Source organism: Anser anser, assembly GCF_964211835.1.
Source record: "Anser anser genome assembly, chromosome: 6".
Lineage (NCBI taxonomy): Eukaryota > Metazoa > Chordata > Aves > Anseriformes > Anatidae > Anser > Anser anser.
The window spans coordinates 28857460-28869227 of record NC_139726.1 but is presented as its reverse complement, the minus strand read 5'-3'; the positions used below and the strand labels follow the sequence as shown (position 1 = coordinate 28869227).

Genomic DNA, 11768 nt, shown 5'->3' with positions numbered 1-11768 from the left:
CCCAGAGGCTTGCAGGCCATCGCTCCCTGTGCACAGACACTGCGGTACATTCCGGGAGGTATTTCCAACTTTTTATCACTGCGGACAAACATATAGCTAGGTTTCATGAAACTTCCCAGATTTTTGCAAAGAGACTCGAACATGGGGGAAATGCCAACTTCACACAGACAGACCTTGACTTCACAGCGCTGGAAGGACTTGTCGGTCCTCACGCAACAACAGAGGGAGACTTCAGCGCTCGCACTGCCACTAATCCAAGCACTGAACACTTGGAGGGCAGGCTGCAGGGTTAAGAGAGGATTTTCTACACTTTCTTGAAAGCTCTTTAGCCTGTGAGACTTTGACCCTTTGACTGTACTTTGTCAAAAGCTCACACTAGCCCTCAAACTAGACCCCCACGCTTTCGCTCACGTCAGCTGTACTTTCTGGCTTCACACTCTTCAGAGCTGCTAACTCAGCAAGTGGTCCCAGTTTAGCTTCTGGTTAATCAAAGGCTGAACTAGCAATGGTGGCACAATCCAATTGCAAACTTGCAGGTGGCAGACGTGTACCCAGAGCTCGTCCTCGTGCTTGCTGGCACCTAAAGGGAGTCCACACACACTGCTCCTCCGTGAGGACCAAAGCACAACAGGCGGAGACAACCAGGGGTTGTCACAGACGGCAGACTCCTGATTGCAGTTAAAATGCTAATGTGCACATCCAAAACACTACTGCCAGAATCCCTGTTTCTAGTTAAGCATTAATTTCCAGCTCCTCTTTGTTATCAAAACACAGTATCACACTACATCAAACTACAGAGCACTGCTTGGCATCGGTAAGTGGCAGAAGATAAAAAGCATCTGTAAAAATACTACTCCAGGAATGTCTGTATGATACATATTAAATCCCAGGAAAGCACATCTGCTTTCAGCACTTGAGTGATGACTTCACTGGTTGTAAGAGTGCTTCTAACCAAGAGAGAGGCTGCAACTTGAGAGCAGACATCAAAGCGAATTCTGCTGGGAAAATGGAAGTGTAGTGCCACACGGCTCCTCTGAAAACTTCAGTGAGGAAAAAAATGGGAATGCATTATAGCCGATCCGGAAAATGTGACTCTCTGCTTTATTGTGGAAGATGACCTTAATTCAGGGCAAACACATGGCCTCCCTTGTGGCTCCACACCTGCCACAGAGCACCCAGATTTTGTGCAGGCAATTAGTTCCAAGGGGCTGAACACCTCCCTGGATCAGTGTCCAAAGGGGGACATTCAACCAGCTCTGATGCTTAAGTTACAAAAGCTATTCTTTGTGTATAATACAAATTTGTGTATAATATAAATTTGTCCTAACTTGTATGACGGGAAAAAAAAAAAAAAAGATGCTGTTTCTCACACAAACATGTACACTGCAAAGTTGACCAAAAGCTAACAGGATTTAAAGAAAAAAAAGTGGGTGGGGGAGAAACAGGACAAATACTTGACAAAACAGAAGTTCTCCTCCTTCTTCTGTCTCCCAGTGTGAACTACATGTGTCAGGAGCAAGCTTTATAACCTGGGCAGCAAAGGAGGGTAATAATTCAGGCTCCCCCAACAAGCTAGCTTTATTACAAGTTTCTCACAGACAGAGCACAGTTCGGCCACCTAACATCCAACAGTGCATGCTCATACCTCTCATTTTTCAGTTACTTAAATACAGCAGTACTGGTCCTCTATCTTTAAACACGGAAAATATGGCAAGTTTAAGAACAAAAGCAGCATTGAAATGTGTTATCTTAGCCTGTTTTCCATCAGTATGTATTTTTCCTTCCCATCCTCATAATAGCATCCAGGGTGGGCCAGGCGCAGGCTCCCTCCAGCCCATTGTCAAGGGCCACATTCTCCCCTCGGCAGCCGCTGCAGTTACAGGGCAAATCTGCGGAGCCATCTTCCTTCACTCTCCTTCTCCTCAGCAATATCTCCCGAGTTACAGTCCATACCTTGACGTTTACACTGTCCCCAGCTGGATTCCTCTACCAGGGCCATCCACACTTGTGCAATATGTTATTGAGAAAAAACAGGGCTGCTCCTGCCTTTGAATTAAAGATCCTACTATGCTCTCACTGGGATTCACATAAAGACTTTTTTTATTATTAAGTACTCAGCAACCGTGCTCAATATTTGAGCTGAAAAATAAAAAATCATTTTGATTCAGAATGGACTTAGTAAACATTTTTTTGTTTAACACAATCTCCACCAAAGAAGTCAGAGATATTTTTTCCCTTCTAATAGTTCCCCAGCAGGCTGTGCCCAAATATTACACTATAATTAAGCTAGTAAAAGGCCATGGAAGTTCAAACTTAAAGACTCATTTGCTAATAAAGATGAAAAGCTGAATAAATCAACCTAAATAAAAATCAACCTCGTTTTAGACACACTAAACAGTTTCTGCGGAAGTCCTTCTGAACGAAAGGCAGATACTGTCTCTGAAACTCAAACAGATCAAGCAGAAGCCTCAACTTCTAGCTGAGGTTGTCTCACAAGCCCTGTGTAAAAACTCCATTTTCATGTGCTACAACTGAGAAACAAAATAAACTGATGTTTTCCATACTTGCGTGTTTTCTTTTTGATCAAATTTTAAACAGTTAACCTCTTCCCAGAGTTGATATGGCAATGTTAACAGCAGAAATGAGTAGGGAGAGCCACTGGGAAATTAAGAGACCCGGTATATGCAGAGTTTGAAACAAATACAAGTTGGCATTGGTATAGTCCTGAAGCCTGGCATTACCAATGGCCCTCTCACTTAACTGTTTATACAACTTAAGGCATTAATAACAAAAGCAACAGACAGCAAGGAAATCAGTTAGACAGTACACCCTGACATTCAGCTTTGAATTCAAGCTCATCACCAAACGAGGAAGCTTTCTATTTTCCTTTAAATTAAAGATCCTCCCCCACTTTCTCAAAATAAAAATACTTCAGATATTCAGAACGTTCCCCACAAGGCCCAAAACACAGGTCTGAAAGCTCCATTCTGTTAGAATCTCTTCAAAAGAGAAATAAAATCCAAAGGTTAATTTTTGTGTTCCAGTGTGCCTCAACAGAAAAAAGCCTCAGAAAACAGACGGGAAAAGACCATCAGTATAAATATCCTAAATCTGTGCTGGCGAAAACAGGAAAGAGGCAATGCTCTTCAATCCCCAGAACGGACTTGCCTTTTGCCAAAAGCACTTTACACAGAAAAACCCTGACCCACAGGGTTACATGGCACCTACACGAGGGCACTTTCCTGGAGAACTGCAGTAAGCCTTTACTGTGACATTTCAGATCTTACCTCATTTCTCAGTCATGAGCAGGCTTGCTCCAGTCAGCTCCCACTTCAGCCCCAAGGGTAAGGATGTGCTGAAAGGGAAGGGATGGTGCCCAGAGCCGGCTTTTGTTCCCTCTTCACCTAAGGCAACATGACACTGCTGGCCCCTGCCCTCATGAAAGAAAACAAGGAAACTCAGCTCCTCCTGGAATGACTTGTGAAACTTGCTTTCCTGTTTGTCTTTCTACCACCAAGATCCTCTGATGTCTAAATAATATATTTCCAGCCAGCCAACACCTTTTCCTCTAGCTGGAGTGATAATCTGAGAACTTCCTCCACTCGGCTGCTTGTCCTCGCAGAAAGTCTTGGCGCTTGCCTTTGACATCTTTACCCTCTTGTCAAATTTGATTGGCTTCTCAATGTTGTTGACCAATTTCATTCAGGACACTGGCAGCATGATGCTTATGCAATGGGAAATAAAGCCAAGAAACATATAGGGGTGGCAGAGGGAAAAACATTTGTTCACAGAGGCAATCCTGTTTTAAAAGCATAGGCAGCATCCTCAGTATAAGAGACAGAAGCACAAAGAGACCTAACCCTGCCACATCAGGGAAGAAATTAAAGAAACCAATTAATGAAAACCTATTGCCACTCCTCTCCGTGCACATAAAAAAAATACACAAAATTAAGAAAAAAACAAAAAAAAGACAAAAGCCACAGAAATACAAAGCCATACCACCAAGCCATCAGGTACAAAGGAAAGAAGCTTGTGGCTTCCACACTTTCACAGGTGCTCCGTATCACACACGAGAAATCTCGGTGATGACACTTGCAGCACCACCGCAGAAGGCAACACCACTGACCTCCGCAGCTCCCCCCGGCCCGCAGACCACCCGGGGACGTCCCAGCGGTCAGCCTCTTCCTGCAGCTCGCCGGCCGAGGGGACAGCACCGAGCCACTGAGTCACGGCGCTGGCAGCTGGCCCTGGCTCGCCCCCGCAGCCGCCGACAAAGGCTGCACCGCGGCAGCTCAAGGTAACCTCTCCTCTTGTGCCGCCAGCCAGAGCTCCCTCTGCACACCACAGCCGACCAAGGCTGCAGCTGAGCCACGGCGGGGAAAGCAAAAAGACCCCAATTCCCTCTGCAGCCAGACACCCTTCAGGCAGCTGCTGCCCGGGGCGTCCCTCTCGGCCAAGCTCAGTTCCCAAAGCCATGTAACATCACTTACCTGAAACAACCTCTGTTGTTTGTTGGTTCTTCTGTTTTGTCCTTTTTTTTTTTTTTTTTTTAAACATACTGATGTGCTGCTGCTCAGCCACAGACCCTGACACTCACAGCTGATTCCCACAAGACTCCAAGGCCTGCTGGCAACCTCTTCAAGGAATCAAATCACAAAAACCAGTATTTCTCAGACCTACCATGCAAACAACATTCATTAAAAGGATGGAAAAAAACGTACTCTGCAGTTAAACAGTAGGAAAGAGCAAAAATAGCCACATTGTATGCAAACAGGAAAGAAGCTTGCTAGAAAATATATTTTCATTTGCTTACATAATCAATTTCCCAAGCATTATGTTTCTTGTCATGCAACACTTATAAAGGTATTTCCTTTAAAACCAAGGTACATAAATAACAGCCTCTACTAATAAATACAGTCTAAAACCACAGTTTTAATCTTTGGTACTTAAACTTAAACTGAAATCCATAGCTTGGCAGCTGGATGGCCTGAGTTTTAAAGGTGCCAAGCATTTACCGGTTTCAGAAGCTGCAGAAGCAGGAAGCACTATGCTTACCAGACCACATCCTTAGATGTTCCAGCAAGAATTCTCACCTCACATGTCAAGAGTCCTGCACCCACTGAACTGACTTCCAGTGCAAGGGGCACCAAGCTGACAAGCAACACCCCCAGTCAGCCTGTTTCAGTCACACCTCAAATCACCACAGCACAGAGACACACCAACCCGCTGGCTCAGCCGGTAGATTGTTTCTCACTGGGGGCATTCCTACCGCTGCCATCCCCAAAACTTCCACAAGTCACAGATCAAATCCCAAAAACGTCAGTGCAAGTTTCTTAGAGAGCTCTCCAACACAAATGTTTGCTGTCACCTTACTTAACAGGAACCCTTCATTCCGAGGCAGGATCTCTGACCAGATTACTGCAAACAACCCAGGGCACCAGTGCAGGTATGCCAAGTGCAGAGATGAGTTTGCCCAAAAGCAGGAGCACCAAAACCGGTTCCAGTCCCAGAGCTGGGATCACACTGTGATGATGTCGAGTATGAGCTAATAACCCAGCCACCTAAATGGTTTTACTCACTCAAAATACAAGTTGGCTTTTAAAAGAGGGGAAAAAGAAGTCCCACTTACTTCTAATGAACAAGGTAAACACACTCCAGAAGACTTGCGTGCTCACAGCAAGAGACACCCACCATTAGAAGCTGTGGCAATGTACTTCTATTCACAAACAAAATACAGCACACAGAAGGGCACTGAACTTTCACTAGAGCAGATGATTCTGAATAAGCCGGGACAAATATGAGAATGGCTTGGGAGATGTTTTATAGCTTTGCTCATGTTGTGCTTGTGAGCTAGTGAACGCAGTATGAGCAAAGCTAAGAAACACACCTCTCTTTAAACACCAAGCACAACGTCCTCTATGCTACCTTCTCAGAAAGCAAGTCTTCATAAATCACATCCTCCCCCTGCTGAAAAAGCAGGCTGCCTGACATGACCAAGTGCAGCAGTGACCATTCAAGTCACTTGCTGGAGAACAAACCAGCCACCGAGAGCTGGCACGGACGGGCCGCTCTCCCCGCAGCAGAGGAGATGGTGTTTCAGCACAGGAGCCATGTAGAGAAGCCTCGGCGAGCATCTAGCTGCTGACAAGAAACTTTGAGAGCCCTTCTTTGCAGGGAGCTAGAGCCACTACTAAGCTTTTCCTCCGGTCACTGCAAGACTACACGCAGTAGGGGCCAAGACCACATTATTCACTGCAGAAAAAAAGCTAAACAGACAGAGGATTTGGCAAACCCTCCAAAAACATCTCTTAGACATCCTAAAAGTAACAACAGTCATTCAAGACGTGGCTGTTTATACTACGAGCCTCATTACACAGGAGGCCTGCCTATTTTTAGAGATAGATATCACTACAATTGAGTGCTAGATAAACCCAAACAATTATTTTTAAAAGGGTATTCCATCATTAATTATTCTAAACATCTTCAGTGCTCCGTAGGCTGGCCTGCTGCCACACTCGAGTGTAACGGTTCACGGAGCAGTGCTGGCACTCGGCTTGCGTGGCTCGGTGAGCAGCAGGGGCAGGTAACCCACAGAGCGAGAGGCACGTCCACACAAACCCAGCAAGCTTGTCACAGCTTGTGCGTGCCAAAAAACCAAGACCACGACCTTGTTTACGCCACAAAACCAGGAAGTTTTAATTTTCCGCCGAAAAGATCCTCAAGGAATAAACACGCTGCGAGCAGCGGCAAAAGCACTTGGACAGCAGCACCGCCTTCAGAGCCCCGGGACCTGACAGCGGGCTCGGTGCCGGAGCACTGCACCCGATGCAGCGCAGCACGGAGGCACCACCGAGGTTTTTGGGCTGCCCGTGAGAACCTACCGGAGATTACACAAAAAATGGCGGGGGGCGCCGCGGGCAGCACCAGCGCTCGGCGGGGATGGGGGGGGGGGGGGGAGCACGGCGAGCCCGGACACCCCGCAGCGGCGGGCGGCAGCCGCAACGCCCGGCCCGGGCCGCGCTCGCCTCCCCTCCGGGCACCCTCCGGCCGCCCCCGGGGCCCCGCCGCCCCCTCAAAATGGCTTCGCCGCCCCGCCGCCCGCTCCACAGGTGCCCGGCGGCTGGGCCCTCCGCCACCGGCACCTGCCGCCGCGTCAGGACCTGGACAGGTCCCGCGGGGCGCTGCCGCCGCCGCTCCCGAGCCTCGCCTCGCCTGGCCTGGCCTGGCCGCGCCTCACCTCCCCCGGCGCCGCGCCGCTGCCCGCGCCCCTCCGCCGCCGCCGCTCCGCCATCCGCAGCCCGCCCCAACCGAGCGGCGGCTCCCGCTGCGCCGCCGCCGGCTCCGTGCGCGCCTGCGCGCGGCCGGAGCAACCGGCAGTGCGCGCCCCCGCCGACGTGCAGGCCGCGCCCGGCCCGCGGGGCGGGGCCCAGGGCAGCGCCGCCGCCCCACGGCGGGGCCGGGGCCCGGAGGCCTGGCGGGCGGCGAGCCCCTCGCACGCGGGGAACGGACCCCGAGGGTGGGGGAGCAGCGCTGCGCCGGGCCCCGTGCTGGGAAGAGAGCTTGGAGCGGGATTTGGAATTGTTAATAATTAACTGTGGCAAAAGCAGGCTCCTGCGCGGTCTGCCTGCTGCAGCAGGCTGAGAAGGGAAGCGCTCATTTGCTCTGGGGAACAGGTTCCTGAGCAGCAGCTTGTGCTTTGCTCTCTGTGTCTGCAGGTCTGACGACAAGCCCGGCCTGCAGGGCGGCAGGACGCAGCAGGACGAGGCAGAGCGGTTCTCCTGCCTGCTTTGCCCTTGCTCCTCCCGGCTTTTGCAGCTTCTCAGCCCTGAAATCTGGCGTTGCTCCTTTCCTCCTGTCTGTCGTAGCACTTCATCAAGCCCCATCATCTCATTCCCAGCACATTTAACCACAGACGTTGACTGGTCAACCAGAAATCTTAATTTCCCAGCTTTCTGTCCCTTTGAGATTACTGAACAAACACAAAAAGCTATTCAATAAGCCATCAGCTTACTTAATTTGCTCTGAGGTAATATTTTTTCATCTAAGTCGCCACATTAAGCACTATCAGCTGCAGCCTTTATGCCCAGAGCGTGGTTTCAGAGCCTGGAGATCACCGACACTGCCCAGCACAGCACCCCTCTGCAGGCCAGGCTGCCTCTGCAAAGCCAGGTGATGGAGCCGTAATCCTGCACATGCTGGGGAGGACAGCAGACAGCCCCAGCCCCGGCTGCGTGTGTTCAGGCAGAGCTCAGGGTGGAGGTGAACCCATCTGCAAAAGCATCAGCTCCGTGCCCAGAAGCTGCCCAGAAGCAAAGTGAGAGCTGGCAGACTGGAGGAAGGAAGGAGCAGCACTGCAGCACTGTGTACATGCACTTCTAGGACATCCAGGAGGCAAAGCTGTCCTTGTCACAGTAAAAAGGTAATAGCTATTCTGCACGCCAGTATTTCTGGTGGAAAGAGACACATGTTAAGTGTAGATACGGTGAAATGCAGCATATCTGCTGGAAATGTATTCAGAAGACGGTTCCGCCAGGGGAGCAGTGGGACACGTGTCTATCATGTGCACCAGCACCAGGACTCTCTGAAAGGGGTCAGAGCAGACCAAAACCACGGAAAGTACCGGACATACCAAGGGGAGAGGGCAGCTGGAGAGCTTTCCACAGACTGCCTGCTCTCCAAAGCAGAGCCATCCTTGTGAAACACAGCCACCACAGACGCTGTGCTAACCACAGGAAATAGTTTTCCTCACCCAACGCAAATCTGAATGTAGAGCTCAAAGACCCAGGCTGCTGTTCCTGTCAAGACACAAGTAAAACCCAGGAGCCACAGACTCTGAGAAGAGAGGAATAACTAGAAATGCAATAGCCAGTGCCTGAAACCAAAATGCTGTGAAGTGAGGGTGGAACCTTACCCAAGGGCCCTCCTGGAAGACCACCACACAGCTTGTGTGGTGGTTTTACTCGGGTGGGCAGCTGAGTTCCACCACGGCCGCTCTCTCACTCCCCCTCCTCAAAGGGAAAGGGGGAGGAAATAGGATGCAAAGGGCTCAAAGGTTGAGATAAAGACGGGGAGATCGCTCAACAATTATCATGACAGGTGAAACAGAACCAGAGTAGGGAGATAGTAAGATTTATTGCCTATTACTAACAAGCTAGAGAAGTGAGAAAAAAAGGAACGAAACCAAAAACGCCTTCCCCCCATCCACCTTCTTCCACCTCCTCCCCTCGAGCAGCGCAGGGGACCGGGGAATGGGGGTTGTGGCCAGTCTACAGCGCTTCTTCTCCGCCGCTCCTTCTCAGTCACTCTCTGCCCCTGCTCCCCGTGGGGTCCCTCCCACAGGATGCCATCCTTCCCGAACTGATCCTGCATGGGCTTCCCACAGGCAGCAGCTCTTCAAAACTGCTCCAGATATGGGTCCGTACCACAGGGTCCATCCATCAGGAGCACTCTGCTCCAACTTGGGTCCCCCACGGGCGGCAGCTCCCCCCAGACCCCCTGCTCCTGCGTGGGCTCCTCTCCACGGGCTGCAGCTCCGGCCCGGGGCCTGCTCTGGCAGGGGTCCTCCACAGGCTGCAGCCTCCATCAGTGCAGGTCCACCTGTTCCACTGAGGTCTCCTCCATGGGCTGCAGCGTGGAGCCCTGCTCCACCGTGGCACTCCATGGGCTGCAGGGGGACAGCCTGCTTCACCATGGTCCTCACCACAGGCCGCAGGGGACTTCTGCTCCGGCGCCTGGAGCACCTCCTGCCCTCTTTCTTCACTGACCTTGGCACCTGCAAGGCTGGTTCTCACTTCTCTCACTCTCCCAGCTGCTGTTGCCCAGAAGTTTTTCTCCCTTTCTTAAACAGGCTCTCACAGAGGCACAGATAGTATTGCTTACTGGCTCAGCTCTGGCCATCAGCCGGGCCCTTATCTAACATGGGGCAGCTTCTAGATTCTTCTCACAGAAGCCACCCCTATGGCCCCCTGCTACCAAAACCTTGCTACATAAACCCACGACAGCTTGCCAGCCAACAGAAAAAGAAACCATTCATTAAAGCAGTTAGGATCGAAAAGGAGGGAACGTATAGACAGAATGTGATTATACTGTATGCCTTTGAACTCTGGTTTTGTAAGTCTTTTCAGCCCTGTGCAAGCTGGTTGTTCTGTCCGTTGCCCACCTACCTGACAAGCTGGGCAAGCACTCACATAAGGAATGGGAAAGCAAAGCTGCCAGCAGCCTTACTGCAACACCTGGGTCACTGGCAATGTGCCCTGTCTCAGGGTGAAGTGTGCCCAGCTATCAGAGGAGTGTCATACAGATACCAATCAGATAAAAATTGTAAGTATTGCTGTATCAAACACCTCAATATTATTAAAACCTCTCACTAATAGCTTACTCTGCTTTCTCACCCACTTCCCTAGAGTGCTTAGGTGGCAGCACATGTATTACTGCGTTACATTGAGCGCCCTTCCAGTTGCTTCGTGCACATACACAGCACCAACAGCTGCTCTGCTTGTACTTGGTTTGTTCCCTCACCCCATTTGCTCATGGCAGGGTGGGGATTCATGCACACACTCGTGGGGAGGATGAAGTGGACCAGCACAAAAGACTGTGCTGGAAACAACCTATTTTTATACTTCCTCCCTTGGAGAGAGTCCTCTGCCCTGCCTGTAAGCAGCATCGCCTGCGAGCTGCAGGCAAGCAGCTCTTGGCTGGGGAAACCTTCACGTCCAGGAAACCTTCACCTCCTGTGTGCATTTCCTTATCATATTTTATTTCCAGCTCAAGGAATTTAACACTAGCTCCTATTTGAGGATTTTATTATTATTATTATTTTCTTTAAGATCAGCAATGAAACTGCATTCTTCAAGTCCACCTCTGTGTCATGGGCCAGAGCAGTTTGTCCTGCCAGGAAAACAGGACCTCTGCCCACCTGGAGAACTTGCACTGGGGAAACCATTACCAGGGCAGAAGCAGGAGGACAAGACTGAGCATTTAGCGTCTTGTCTGGTAACACTGACAACGATGAGGATCACAGCACTCAGAAAGCAGAGTGACCATGCCCACTGATGGGCTGAAAGGGGTTGAGAAGGTGCTGGCCCTTGGCCCTCCTCCCAAAGCCAGGGACTGCCTGTAATATGTGTGCCTGTATTCCTACTGCCTCCTTTGTGTGTGATTGATTTTACACGCTTGCAGATGTCAATACACAATAACTCTGCTTTCCACACAATCTGTAGCATGAATTTCCGAGGCCAGTGCGTGAATCAATCCAGCTCAGCAGCGCCATGCTTGCACCAAACCTTGAATGGCACCAACACGCATATGTGATGCCCTGCACTCTATCTGCAGGTGGGATGGTGACACCGGACTGGCACATGGCCACAAGCACCCAAACTGGGTGCTGGCTTCTGGCTCACATGGGTTGCCATGCCTGGCATGGCTGATTACTCCTGAAGGCAGGAGATGCCAGGAGATGCATTTTGCAAGCCCAGGCACTCCCAAAACAGCGAGCTGCTCTGTTGTTTGTAGGTGCCTCTGTCTCCACCTAGCAGCGTAGCCACAGGGATGGGTGGGAAGTGGCAGGGAACACATCAGCAGTAAACACCAAGCCCCTGCTTGGTGGAGTGCGTGGAGTGTAGCCACAGGCAGCACAGGGACCCATTGGTCCGAGGGGAGTGCTGTCAGCAGGATCACCCCCAGACAGAGGGGCTGGGACAGGTCTGTGGGGGGCAGAGGCAGAGCAGAGCTCATTGGGCTTGCCTCCCGGCTCACAGCCAAAGGAAAGG

At 50.7% G+C, this 11768-nt stretch overlaps 1 protein-coding gene across 7 annotated transcripts in view; it reads right to left on the bottom strand.

The window, feature by feature from the left end:
* The window catches only part of ADARB1 (adenosine deaminase RNA specific B1), a 76960-nt gene extending 69556 nt beyond the window's left edge, over positions 1–7404 (bottom strand). For 4 of the 7 annotated variants that reach the window (XM_083841132.1, XM_083841125.1, XM_083841135.1 and 1 more), the window contains exon 1: positions 7238–7404. The gene's annotated coding sequence lies outside the window, so the exon portion shown is untranslated. Of the gene's footprint in view, positions 1–3287; positions 3968–7237 lie in introns of those variants that run through there. The other 3 variants (XM_083841133.1, XM_083841127.1, XM_083841131.1) reach the window with 2 other exon arrangements.
* Positions 7405–11768: the final 4364 nt, after the last annotated feature.